This window comes from Crinia signifera, chromosome 8 (assembly GCF_055691185.1).
Source record: "Crinia signifera chromosome 8, ASM5569118v1, whole genome shotgun sequence".
Taxonomy (NCBI): Eukaryota; Metazoa; Chordata; class Amphibia; order Anura; family Myobatrachidae; genus Crinia; species Crinia signifera.
The window spans coordinates 44,338,312-44,352,728 of NC_139224.1; the positions used below are offsets into that span (position 1 = coordinate 44,338,312).

At 45.0% G+C, this 14,417-nt stretch overlaps 1 long non-coding RNA gene across 1 annotated transcript; it reads right to left on the reverse strand.

Annotated features, from left to right (window-relative positions):
• Positions 1–8,017: 8,017 nt before the first annotated feature.
• Positions 8,018–13,281, reverse strand: LOC146026997 (uncharacterized). Its single transcript, XR_014454617.1, has 3 exons — positions 13,117–13,281; positions 8,651–8,777; positions 8,018–8,329 (listed from the first exon to the last, which is right to left on the reverse strand). It is a non-coding gene; the product is annotated as an uncharacterized LOC146026997 (long non-coding RNA).
• Positions 13,282–14,417: the final 1,136 nt, after the last annotated feature.

Genomic DNA, 14,417 nt, shown 5'->3' on the forward strand with positions numbered 1-14,417 from the left:
CTAAGAAAGGAAAGAGGCATGATATGTTCTCGGTATACATTTACACTTAAGCCCTGTATACACAAGGTGACTAGGGGCATCGCCGATATAGTTGAGGATATATATTTATGCATATATATATATATATATATATTTACTTTAGAAGTAAACAGATAGATTGATAGATTTATCTACTGGGATTGCGCTGCCTAAAAAACATATGTGGGGAGCATTGCGATGGCCGCATCTTAGACTTGCTCTCCAGCTCCTGTACTCTAAATCTATCTCCATCTGCCCCATCCTCCTTCCATAAAAGGGTCTCCTTCACAAAAACAAGAAGGAGACATTCTGGCCAACCGAGATGGCAGATTAGAGGAAAGACTGGAGCAACACTGACCCCGGAATCCTGCCTGCATTGTGCAAGGCCTACCCCTCGTGAAACGCCAAGACCGCCATTAAAGAGCTGCCTCCACAATCCTCAGCAGCAGTGCAGATCCTCTTCCCCGCCGTCATCCCCGGTGCCAAGACCAAACCTGTGCCCGGGCCTGCTGCATCGGGAGAAGAGACCGCACTGACAGTGCGACGTTTGGCCTCGCTCACCTCCAGCAGCGCTGCGGCAAAGATCCCGGGAGACGCCATCTCCATATCAGCAAGCCGAGCTGTGCCCGAGCAGAGGACCTGAAGCGAAGCGTGGCCGCGAAGAACGGGAGTGCGGGAGAACACCACACAGCACACCCGAGGGGAGGACACCGGAGAGATGCGGTGAGTCAGCACCCGACAGTCCCCCCCCTACCACACAGAGCGGCTCCACTGTGCGGCGTGAGCCGGAACGCCACCACACCCAGAGCGGCCTGACTGCAGGGGGCCGCGACCAGACCCAAGTCGGACAAAATAAGTCTGTGAGACAAGCGGCAGGCCCCTGTGACTAAAGCCTCTATTGAACGGGCGCTGACATCCCTGCTGACATTCATATACCCCACAAATACCTGTGTCATAAATGCCTGGGATGTACCACTTGTGGTTATCTGGAAGTGGGTGACACGTTTGCCCACCCCAGATCAGGAAAGCGGTACAAGATCAGATACCCTTTGACCTGTTCCACTTCTTTTGTGGTGTATTTCATCCGATGTCCTTGCGGCCTTCTCTATATAGGGAAGACCGCAAGGACCTTTAAAGAGAGGATGGGAATGCACCGCTGCAGTATCAGACAAGCTCTGGAGGGAAAGGGAACCGAACAGCCCGTGGCGAGGCATTTTCGAGAACTGGGCCATTCTTTGGCCACATTAAAATACAAAATGATCGATTGGGTTCCCCCCAACCATAGAGGAGGCAACAGGAACAAAATCCTGTTACAAAAAGAGGCAAAATGGATGCACATATTACAAACGGTGCATCCTTTGGGCCTCAACGAATTGATGTCCTTGAAATGTTTTTTTGTGACGGTTGTATATCTAATAATTTACATCCCAGCCCGTAGGTTGTTCTCAGCCTTGTATAGTTGATCACTATTTATCTTGGCTGTGCTTATTTTTATGAAAATATACTTTTCTATCTATATGGAAAAAGATTTTTTCATTTACATTTTTTTCAGGTTGTTTTTGAATTATGATAATGGTGTGGATTTTTTCTGGTTTTTCACACTTTTTCATATTTTTGGTTCGACATCATGTATAAGCTATTTATTTGCTACTGCATTTGCTATTTTGCATGGTTCTAGAGTCCAAGTCACTCAGAAATGCATTAGATTTAATTAAAACATCGTAAGGTCTTATTACCATCGATGGTGCATTATCCCTTGACTTGATTATTCAGGACAAGCATAATACCATGCTTGGCCATGCATAAATTATGAATGTAATTCTCCAAGTACATCCTTGTTAGAACAAGGTTTTTTTCAATTATGCATAGGTGTATGCTGCTTCTTATTATTGTACTATGTTGGAGGTTATTGCATGGCCACAATTTTTGGTGTTTTGAAGCTAAAACCGTTCTTATCTTTTATATGCTATAGGTTACTGTTGTGGTGTTCTAAAGGTGAAGCTACTGCGCCTCCAGCGGCGCCTAGTACCATGTGTTCGGGTGAGACGTCAGGGGAGCGGAGGATGATGACGCCACTGCGACTCCGGGGAATGGCGCGGCGGGGAACGTAGCAGCGTGGTGGTGGTGGTAAGTGCATTTAAATGTTTTCTGTAACATATATTTTTGTTGTCCTGACGAAGGGAACACAATAAAAAGTTCCCGAAACGTTGTCGATTAGACCGTCTGTAGGTCTCTTTATTGAGCTGCTGGGGAGTGCCAGGCATGGGGAACCTTTGGGCCCATCTGTGAATTGTATCTTCGTTTGGCTGTGGCACCCGCTTTTGTACACAAAGGTATTGGAGTTCCGGATCACCTTTTGCAAGTCCATATATATATATATATATATATTTACTACAGAAGTAAACAGATAGATTGATAGATTTATCTACTGGGATTGCGCTGCCTAAAAAACATATGTGGGTTTTTCCCCTTCCTGTTGGCCAAACTGCACTATTGTACAGGGAGAGAGGGATAGATTGATCTATCTCTATCTATTTCACTGTCTATAAAAATCACTATCTACTGGTAGTGCAATGAATGAAAAAATTCTGGGTCCCAGGGATTCCTCCCTCACTCCCAGTCCGTTACCGCAGTTTGACGCTCTTTTTGAAGCTGATTCACAGCACAAGCTCTACATTAACAAATCGCAATGTAGAAAAATAGAAGAGTACCTAACAAGAAGACCTATTTTTGAAGTGCAAATACATACCAAGAAGAGATTATCAGTAATTAAAATTCATTAATTATCTGATTTAAGACTCCTCTAGCTGTGCTTCATCTTTGATTGTTGACTTGATGACAAATCTGCAGTCCAGGTAACCTGAGAGTAGTCTGCTTTTATGGCCTCATCATCTGTTTTATGGAGAATACGCACCTAAGAATGGAAAAAGGCATGATAATATGTTCTCGGTATACATTTAAGGTGCCCATACACGTACCAATTACCCGGTACTTTTTGTGCTAAAATAGCATCGCATCCCATGCACAACATATGCACAACGATGCTATTTTAGCACAAAAAGTACCGGGTAATTGGTACGTGTATGGGCACCTTTACACTTAAGCCCTGTATACACAAGGTGACTAGGGGCATCGCCGATATAGTTGAGGATATATATATGGACATACCATTCCACTGTTTTGTCTGGGTGTTGCAATTAGGATTCTTCACTCACGAAGATTTCTGCTGTTGCTATATTGGTGTGATAAGGGACGCATTGTTTGCTTCAATAACAACCAAAGCAATAATCAAGCAAGTGATTAACCCATCGAGTACTTAACCATATTAGCTTCAGTGTGAAGCACTGCTGGAAGCCTGTTGTTCTATTTTCCGGCCAGTTACATTACACTGGCTTTGTGCGAGTGTGAGCCATCCTACAACAAGGAACTGTTTACTTTTTATTTTTTATTGTTTTTTGCTATTTTCCTTGATGACAAATCTGCAGTCCAGGTCACCTCAGAATAGTCGGCTTTTATGGCCTCATCATCTGTTTTATGGAGAATACGCACCTAAGAATGGAAAAAGGCATGATATGTTCTCGGTATACATTTACACTTAAGTCCTGTATACACAAGGTGACTAGGGGCATCACCGATATAGTTGAGGATATATATATATATATATGCATATATATATATATATTTACTATAGAAGTAAACAGGTAGATTGATAGATTTATCTACTGGGATTGCGCTGCCTAAAAAACATATGTGGGGAGCATTGCGATGGCCGCATCTTAGACTTGCTCTCCAGCTCCTGTACTCTAAATCTATCTCCATCTGCCCCATCCTCCTTCCATAAAAGGGTCTCCTTCACAAAAACAAGAAGGAGACATTCTGGCCAACCGAGATGGCAGATTAGAGGAAAGACTGGAGCAACACTGACCCCGGAATCCTGCCTGCATTGTGCAAGGCCTACCCCTCGTGAAACGCCAAGACCGCCATTACAGAGCTGCCTCCACAATCCTCAGCAGGCACAACCACCCCCAAAACGTGCCAATCACAGCCTGGACTGACATCCTAACCCATTGCAGCCATATACGGCTTTTCCCCTCCTTCCAGCCCTCTTTCCCCCTAAACACCCTGGTCAGCCAGGTAACCCCTGGAAATCATCCAGACCACAAGACATCACCCAATTAAGATAACATAACTGGGACAACAAAAGGCAAACACCACGGCAGATATAAGTACTGCTATCTGAAAGCTGCAAAGAGCAGACCTTGTTAGTGACAGTGTTCCTGCAATACGGTTCACCACTATATTCACCACTATATTAACTACGTACAATCTACGCCCTCCTAATCTCTTACCCCCCCCCCCCCAATACCTATTAAACAACTGTTGTAAATAACCACTTTCCTAAGGCAAGCTCACAAGCTTAAAACCTATGTTTGGCCACAACTTGCATGTTGCGGCCATCTAGTGGTAGAACTGCCAAAACACATTCAGTGTCACTACAACAAAAGCATATTTATACCCCTTTTCCACTTGCAAAAATATCCCGGGTTTTTGCACATGAACGCGCATCAACCCGGGATTTAGTGCAGTGTGAAAGGGTCTTTGAGGGATATCCCGTGTTCAGCATTCCGGGATCTCTACACAGGTCCTGACCTGGGTAGGATCCGGAATCGACACGGGATGCGGCCAGTGTGAATGGTCCCGTACCCGGGATCGGGTACACGGGACTTTAAAAAAGCTGCTGATTGGAGCTTTGTTTGGGCTCACAATGCTGATGTCATCTGTAATCGCACTGGAAAGCGGAAGAGAAGCCCTGGACATGTGCAGATCGGAGCAGACGGGCATCATGGCAAACTGGACGGACCAGGAAGTGAGAGAGCTCCTGAGCATAAGGGGCGAGGAGGAGATAAAACGCCAAATTACTGGCACAGTCAAAGATGCCGTGGTTTATAAAAACATATCAAAGCTGCTTGAAGCCAGAGGCATGATCCGGACACAACAGCAAGTTGTCAATAAACTGAAGACCCTGAGAAAGAAGTTCATGAAGGTGCATGACAACAACCGTAAAAAGAGTGGGGCTGGCCGCATCGAGTGGGAATATTATGACATCTGCGCAACCGTCTTCGGGCACACAGCTCTCTGCAATCCTGTGAGTCTGTCTTCAAGTTCACAGTACATTGCTGCAGAAAGCAGCCAAGGCCCTGAAGATACACAGACAAGTGAAGTCTGCCACTCATCACCCCTGCTAATTGAGGACACAACTGATTGTAGTGAGCATGAAACATCCACCCACCTGCCCAGCCCTGATGGCAGCATATCCGTCACAGTTGAAGAGGTCGTGGAAGCTGCGACCACTGACAGTGGGTTTCCACAAAGTGCCGTCTCCCCAACTTTGCAGAAAAACAGTAAGTTTATTTTTTAAAGACACATAGCACACTATAGGGTTAGGTTGGGGGTGGGGTGGAGGTTGGGCATAGGGTTATGCACAGCATAGTGGTCCTCCAGCAGTTGTGGAACTACATATCCCAGTATGCCTTGGCACAGTTTAAGCATTGCCTAATAGCAAAACTGTGGCAAGGCATGATGGGACTTGTAGGCTGTGGGAAGGGGGGGGGGGGTGTGACATAATATACAGTTATCAAAGTATAACCTGCAGTGATGTCGCAGTGTGTACAAGGGCGTAACTACCATGGGTGCAGGGGGTGCAGCTGCTATGGGGCCCAGAGCTGAGAGGGGCCCATTTTGCCTGTCAAATTATTATATGCTTTATGCATTTTTTAGCATTAGGTGAGAAATAGGGGCCCTTATAAACTTTTGCTATGGGGCCCACATGTTTCTAGTTACGCCACTGATTAAATAGTTTGCCAAAGCTGCTATTTTTATGTATGGTCATTTTCAATTTATATCTTATCTTTACAGTTTACAACGTTCCACCTAGAACGAAGAAAATGAACAAAGCGGGGCAAGCAGCTAGAGCCATGACAAGTGCCCTTGTTGAAGAGCTCCGAGAAATGGACAATGCTATGTCCACACAGGAGAATGCAAGGATCGACAAATTTTTAGAGGCCGAGCGTGAAATGCAGGACTCATTTCTTTCTAAAATCCTGTCAATGCAGGAACGCATGAATAGAGAGGCTCTTGAGCGTCATAGGGAATTGCAGCAAATGAACATGGCGTTCCTGGAAAGTTTGTTCAATAATCCAAAAGCTCCTAACCAACACCACAGCTCACAATACCCTGAACCGGGTTATTCCACATATAATCATGGACCATACTTTGGTTCAAGCAATGCTGCAAATGAGCAAACCTCAGAGTTTTCAGTTTTTCGCAATTTGTCTTAAAGCTATAGGCACATACTTAATTTTTTTTGTTTGTTTTGCACTTAAAGTGCCTCGGCACTAGTTGACCTCAGTGTTTATGTACCTGTAGTTCATTGTTTTGCACTTAAAGTGCCTCGGCACTAGTTTACCTCGTTTTTTATGCACTACTAGTACATTTTGTGTTGCACTTAAAGTGCCTCGGCACTAGTTTACCTCAGTGTTTATGCACTACTAGTACATTTTGTGTTGCACTTAAAGTGCCTCGGCACTAGTTTACCTCAGTGTTTATGCACTACTAGTACATTTTGTGTTGCACTTAAAGTGCCTCGGCACTAGTTTACCTCAGTGTTTATGCACTACTAGTACATTTTGTGTTGCACTTAAAGTGCCTCGGCACTAGTTTACCTCAGTGTTTACATACCCTCCAACATGACCCACTCCATTAGGTACAAAATGTTCTGCTCCTGGACTTCCCTGCCAGTGGCAGTTACAGAGGTTGGACTCCAGCATAGTCCACAATTCAAAGAGGGGGGTCACATCAACTGTCAGTGAGTCCAGGACAGTGATGTTTTGAGTGGCATTAGGTGTGGCTCCCCTTTTTGAACATTGGATTGTGCTGCAGCTCCAACTCTGCAACTGCCACTGGCAGGAAAGTCCAGAAACAGAGCATTTTGTACCTAATGGAATGGGCCATGTTGGAGGGCATGCGTTTATGTACCTGTAGTTCATTGTTTTGCACTTAAAGCAGGCATGTCCAACGTTGGCCCTCCAGACGCTCCGAAACCACACATCCCAGCATGCTCCGCCACAGTGTTGCTATTAGAGAATGCAAAAACTATTGCAAAGCATACTGGGATGTGCGGCCTCAAAACACCTGGAGGGCCAACGTCGGACATGCCTGACTAAAGTGTTAATGCACAACTGGTTGTGCATTCGGTTAGCTTGAAATGCTAAACTTCAAGCAATTCTTGTTTGGGATGGGGGGGTTGGGACGAGGGAGGTTGGTATGGGGGCGGTTTGGACGGGGGGTTGGTATGGCGGGATTGGGACGGGGGCGGTTGGGATGGGGGTGGTACGGGTGGAGGAGGGTTTCTTTATTGTTTTATTGTTGTGTCTATACAAAGGTAAAATGAAAGGCAAATAAAAATTACACCTACAAACCAAAGGTGCTAAACCAAATAAAAAAATTATAATTTTAAACACCCTTGTCATCACTTTTTTTTTAGTTAAAATGACCATTTCATATGGTATTTGCAGTGATTTCCCGGGATCAGTATGAATGGGGCTGTCCCGGGTCGATCCCGGGTCTGAATGCAGTGTGAAAGGGTACATTCCCGGGTAGTGTCCCGGGAAGCATCCTGGTACACATTCCCGGGTCTGACCCGGGACTGCAAGTGGAAAAGGGGTATTACTTTTCTAACCACTGCTGTATGTTGACCTACTGGGACCTATAAGACCTATGTGAACAATCAGCCTTGGTTGACCTACGATATATATGAGTACCCAATCACATTCTAAGACAGAAAAGCAGAAACATGCATAACCTAATGCAGTGAATACCTTCAATGCCCGACCAATGTTCCACCGCTCATCATGCTCAGATACATGAGGGCCACAATGTACCGATGACCTAAGAGAAATACCACACCAGCCTCCTAGTAAACAAGTCTACAAACTCTCGCCCTCCAGGGATTCCTCCCTCACTCCCAGTCCGTTACCGCAGTTTGACGCTCTTTTTGAAGCTGATTCACAGCACAAGCTCTACATTAACAAATCGCAATGTAGAAAAATAGAAGAGTACCTAACAAGAAGACCTATTTTTGAAGTGCAAATACATACCAAGAAGAGATTATCAGTAATTAAAATTCATTAATTATCTGATTTAAGACTCCTCTAGCTGTGCTTCATCTTTGATTGTTGACTTGATGACAAATCTGCAGTCCAGAGTAGTCTGCTTTTATGGCCTCATCATCTGTTTTATGGAGAATACGCACCTAAGAAAGGAAAGAGGCATGATAATATGTTCTCGGTATACATTTACACTTAAGCCCTGTATACACAAGGTGACTAGGGGCATCGCCGATATAGTTGAGGATATATATTTATGCATATATATATATATATTTACTTTAGAAGTAAACAGATAGATTGATAGATTTATCTACTGGGATTGCGCTGCCTAAAAAACATATGTGGGTCCAAGGTTTCCCCCCTTCCTGTTGGAAAAATAGAAGAGTACCTAACAAGAAGACCTATTTTTGAAGTGCAAATACATACCAAGAAGAGATTATCATTAATTAAAATTCATTAATTACCTGATTTAAGACTCCTCTAGCTGTGCTTCATCTTTGATTGTTGACTTGATGACAAATCTGCAGTCCAGGTAACCTGAGAGTAGTCTGCTTTTATGGCCTCATCATCTGTTTTATGGAGAATACGCACCTAAGAATGGAAAAAGGCATGATATGTTCTCGGTATACATTTACACTTAAGTCCTGTATACACAAGGTGACTAGGGGCATCACCGATATAGTTGAGGATATATATATATATATATATGCATATATATATATAGAAGTCGTGGGCTAGGCACTCCTGGAGATAGGCAATAACTTGCGGCCGGTGCCTTCACAAAGTAGTTACAGGTAGTGGAAGGTGCGGCACTCAGTCGACTTGTAATCCATACGAAATAAATACACAACTCACTGGTTGCTTAACAACGTTTCAAATGTATTACAGGTAAACACCCTTTAGGTGTACGTACCCGGCAAGCCAGTTTCGCCGCAGGCGATATCCTACGCGACGAGGAGGTCAATGCAGGAGGCATCAACTACAGCAGAAACAGGAGAGGCAGACAGCCAATACAGCAGAGACGTTAATCTTCAACCTGTCATCTTACGATCTAAGTGACAGTGAGACTAAGCTTCTTAGTCATGGACTGTCATTTGTCCCTACAGTACCATTTGACGAGATGCAATGGCGCATCGAAAAGTTTGAACTCATACGCAAACTTAAACTTCAGGAATTCTTCCATTTAAAACCTGCAGTGGTGAACCCTATGCCCCTTGACCCGATACCTCCAGCTATCAAGAAATTTGCCCCGCCCTCTACGTTTGACCCGCAGACCCACAATGCCAGCATCAAGACATTCTCTCGGTTGATTGAAAGAGACATGGATTTGTCAATGAACCACATGCCCAAAGTTCACCCTAACCTCACACCACTTGAACGTCAAGCCATTTCCACTTTGGCTAATAACAATAATCTTGTGATCCGCCCGGCGGACAAAGGGGGTGCAGTAGTACTGCAAGACCTCCAGGACTATCATGCTGAAGTGATGAGACAGCTCTCGGACAATTCCACTTACAGAAAACTGACATGTAACCCTACTACCTCCAGTTCCAGCAAATTAAAAGAGGTGCTTAACATTGGAGTGGATTCTGGCATCATCTCATCTACGGTTGCGGACATTCTATTACCTAATCATCCTGTGGTTCCAGCGTTATACACGACACCCAAGATCCACAAAAGCCTCCAATCGCCCCCAGGCCGCCCCATTGTGTCTGCAAATGGCTCCCTGTTTCAACCGGCCGCTACATTCCTCGATGCAGAGCTACAACCACTCATCCAAAAAGAAGCCACGTTCCTGCTGGACACTTCATCTCTACTACGTGAGTTTGAGAACTTTTCTTCACTACCTGACAATTGCATTATTGCCACAATTGATGTTGTGAATTTATACACATCTATCCCCAATGATCTTGGCTTATTAGCGGTACGCAAATTTCTAGAGACAAAAAGTGACTTTTCTCTGCCCAAAATTGAATTTCTGCTACTGCTTCTAGAACTTATCCTTACTAACAACTTTTTTGTATACAACAATGACTTTTACCTACAGACTAAGGGCTGTGCTATGGGCTCTTCGGCAGCACCGGCATATGCAAATATATTTATGTTTTCAATCGAACATGACATGTTTTTTGCTGATGCTACTTTTTCCAGGTATATTTTATTTTTCAAAAGATATATTGATGACCTGCTATTGTTTTGGGTGGGGGACCAGCATGTCCTTACTGATGCCATCAATGAATATAATAACAAATCAGGTCCGATTAAATTTACTTTTGAATTAAGTAATTCTCAACTGCATTTCCTAGATGTAGAGATTAATATCATCAATAATCTCATTTCCACCACTGTGTTCACTAAAAGTACGGATCGCAATACACTTCTTAAAGCCCAAAGCTGTCACCCCAAAAGTCTGATTAACGGACTTCCATATTCGCAAATGCTACGCATCTTCCGTATTAATAGTGACAGAAACAACAGCATTAAACAAATTGATTCCCTGATCATGAAATTTCTTGATAGAGGATATGACCACAAAACCCTTTTACAAAATAAGCATAAAGTGCTTCAATTGGATCGTAATACATTATTGACCCCTAAAACTAACAAAGTTTCTGCCAGTGATTCCCTTGAGAATACCAGAGTCCCGTGGGTAAATAAATTCAACCAGGCCTCCTCCCTAATTAACAAAACCACCAGACATCATTGGCCAATTATCCAAAGTGATAAATCACTTCCGTTCAGCAATAAATCAATTATGCCTTGTTACTCACGGGGGAAAAATCTTCGTGACCTTTTAGTCAAAACGCAAATATCCATTCCTAAAAGCAATAAAATGTTCTTTCAAACCAGCAGAAACGGTTGCTTCAGATGTCCATGCGTGACATGCCAGTTCCTCCTCACAGGCGATGAATTTCCCCATCCCCATACTGGCCATAAATATAAAATCAGATACCGCTTTTCATGTGATTCCTGTTACATTGTATACCTTATTGTATGCCCATGTAGTCTATACTACATAGGCAAAACAGAGCGTAAATTCAAAGAAAGGATGGGTGTACATCGTAGCTCCATCAAACAAGCCCTACTCAGCGGCAGCAGTGATCAGCCGGTAGCACGACACTTTGCTGAGTGTCGACATGCGCTCAACTCCCTCCGCTACCGCATCATTGATTGTGTCCCCCCTTCCATCCGAGGAGGTGATCGTGCAAAAAAACTGTTACAACTCGAAGCACGCTGGATACATCGCCTTAATGTTGTCTCCCCTAGAGGCTTGAATGAATTTCTGCCGCTGTCTGTATTCCGTTAAAAATGACAGAATCCTGTCCCCTATTTCATGTGTTGTGAACTGTATTTCACCTTTGCATATTTATGTAATTGATCATGCCTTTCTGCAGTACATTGTTTATGGTTGTATTCTCTCGTTGTATACTGAAACTCTGTATTATTTTCACAGTATGTTTTCATGTTACCATGGTGATTCCCTCAAACGTCCTTACGTTGCCTGCGGGCTGTAACTCTGTGACGTCACTCCCCCACCAGAGGGGCGGCCGCTACTGCTCCGCCCTCTCACACTGTTCCCCTGTCTGTGTCTATAAAGGTATGTTTCATTGCACTTGTACTTTATCCTGATGACAAATGTAATACATTTGAAACGTTGTTAAGCAACCAGTGAGTTGTGTATTTATTTCGTATGGATTACAAGTCGACTGAGTGCCGCACCTTCCACTACCCATTTATATATATATATATTTACTATAGAAGTAAACAGGTAGATTGATAGATTTATCTACTGGGATTGCGCTGCCTAAAAAACATATGTGGGGAGCATCGCGATGGCCGCATCTTAGACTTGCTCTCCAGCTCCTGTACTCTAAATCTATCTCCATCTGCCCCACCCTCCATCCATAAAAGAGTCTCCTTCACAAAAACAAGAAGGAGACATTCTGGCCAAACGAGATGGCAGATTAGAGGAAAGACTGGAGCAACACTGACCCCGGAATCCTGCCTGCATTGTGCAAGGCCTACCCCTCGTGAAACGCCAAGACCGCCATTACAGAGCTGCCTCCACACTCCTCAGCAGCAGCGCAGATCCTCTCCCCCGCCGTCATCCCCGGTGCCAAGACCAAACCTGTGCCCGGGCCTGCTGCATCGGGAGAAGAGACCGCACTGACAGTGCAACGTTTGGCCTCGCTCACCTCCAGCAGCGCTGCGGCAAAGATCCCGGGAGACGCCATCTCCATATCAGCAAGCCGAGCTGCGCTGCGCCCGAGCAGAGGACCTGAAGCGAAGCGTGGCTGCGAAGAACGGGAGTGGGAGCGGCTCCACTGTGCGGCGTGAGCCGGAACGCCACCACACCCAGAGCGGCCTGACTGCAGGGGGCCGCGACCAGACCCAAGTCGGACAAAATAAGTCTGTGAGACAAGCGGCAGGCCCCTGTGACTAAAGCCTCTATTGAACGGGCGCTGACATCCCTGCTGACATCCATATACCCCACAAATACCTGTGGCAGGCACAACCACCCCCAAAACGTGCCAATCACAGCCTGGACTGACATCCTAACCCATTGCAGCCATATACGGCTTTTCCCCTCCTTCCAGCCCTCTTTCCCCCTAAACACCCTGGCCTAAAAAACATATGTGGGTTTTTCCCCTTCCTGTTGGCCAAACTGCACTATTGTACAGGGAGAGAGGGATAGATTGATCTATCTCTATCTATTTCACTGTCTATAAAAATCACTATCTACTGGTAGTGCAATGAATGAAAAAATTCTGGGTCCCAGGGATTCCTCCCTCACTCCCAGTCCGTTACCGCAGTTTGACGCTCTTTTTGAAGCTGATTCACAGCACAAGCTCTACATTAACAAATCGCAATGTAGAAAAATAGAAGAGTACCTAACAAGAAGACCTATTTTTGAAGTGCAAATACATACCAAGAAGAGATTATCAGTAATTAAAATTCATTAATTATCTGATTTAAGACTCCTCTAGCTGTGCTTCATCTTTGATTGTTGACTTGATGACAAATCTGCAGTCCAGGTCACCTCAGAATAGTCGGCTTTTATGGCCTCATCATCTGTTTTATGGAGAATACGCACCTAAGAAAGGAAAGAGGCATGATAATATGTTCTCGGTACACATTTACACTTAAGCCCTGTATACACAAGGTGACTAGGGGCATCGCCGATATAGTTGAGGATATATATTTATGCATATATATATAGAGAGGTCTTGAGGCTAGGCTGCACACTTATAGGATCCAGTTGGGGAGTGCCAGGCTCTTATATGTTAAATACATGCAGTATTAGGACGCCAGCAACATCCAATGTTCAAAAAATATCAAAAGTTTAATAATAGGCATAATAAAGTGCATGAAACAGACAAAAAATCATGAAAAACTGATCATGAAAAAAGCAGGAGAGAGGGTGTACTTAGCATGTTAGTAAGTGAGAGTATTCCACCCATCAAGTCCCGCATCAAGTCCCGCCGACAGCTGTTTCGGTGCTCAGAAATGCACCTTCATCATGGGCATGCCCATGTCCTACACCGTGACTGGGTTGGATCCTGTGGAATATATATATGCATATATATATATTTACTATAGAAGTAAACAGGTAGATTGATAGATTTATCTACTGGGATTGCGCTGCCTAAAAAACATATGTGGGGAGCATCGCGATGGCCGCATCTTAGACTTGCTCTCCAGCTCCTGTACTCTAAATCTATCTCCATCTGCCCCACCCTCCATCCATAAAAGAGTCTCCTTCACAAAAACAAGAAGGAGACATTCTGGCCAACCGAGATGGCAGATTAGAGGAAAGACTGGAGCAACACTGACCCCGGAATCCTGCCTGCATTGTGCAAGGCCTACCCCTCGTGAAACGCCAAGACCGCCATTACAGAGCTGCCTCCACACTCCTCAGCAGCAGCGCAGATCCTCTCCCCCGCCGTCATCCCCGGTGCCAAGACCAAACCTGTGCCCGGGCCTGCTGCATCGGGAGAAGAGACCGCACTGACAGTGCAACGTTTGGCCTCGCTCACCTCCAGCAGCGCTGCGGCAAAGAACCCGGGAGACGCCATCTCCATATCAGCAAGCCGAGCTGCGCTGCGCCCGAGCAGAGGACCTGAAGCGAAGCGTGGCTGCGAAGAACGGGAGTGCGGGAGAACACCACACCCGAGGGGAGGACACCGGAGAGAGGCGGTGAGTCAGCACCCGACAGTCCCCCCCCCTACC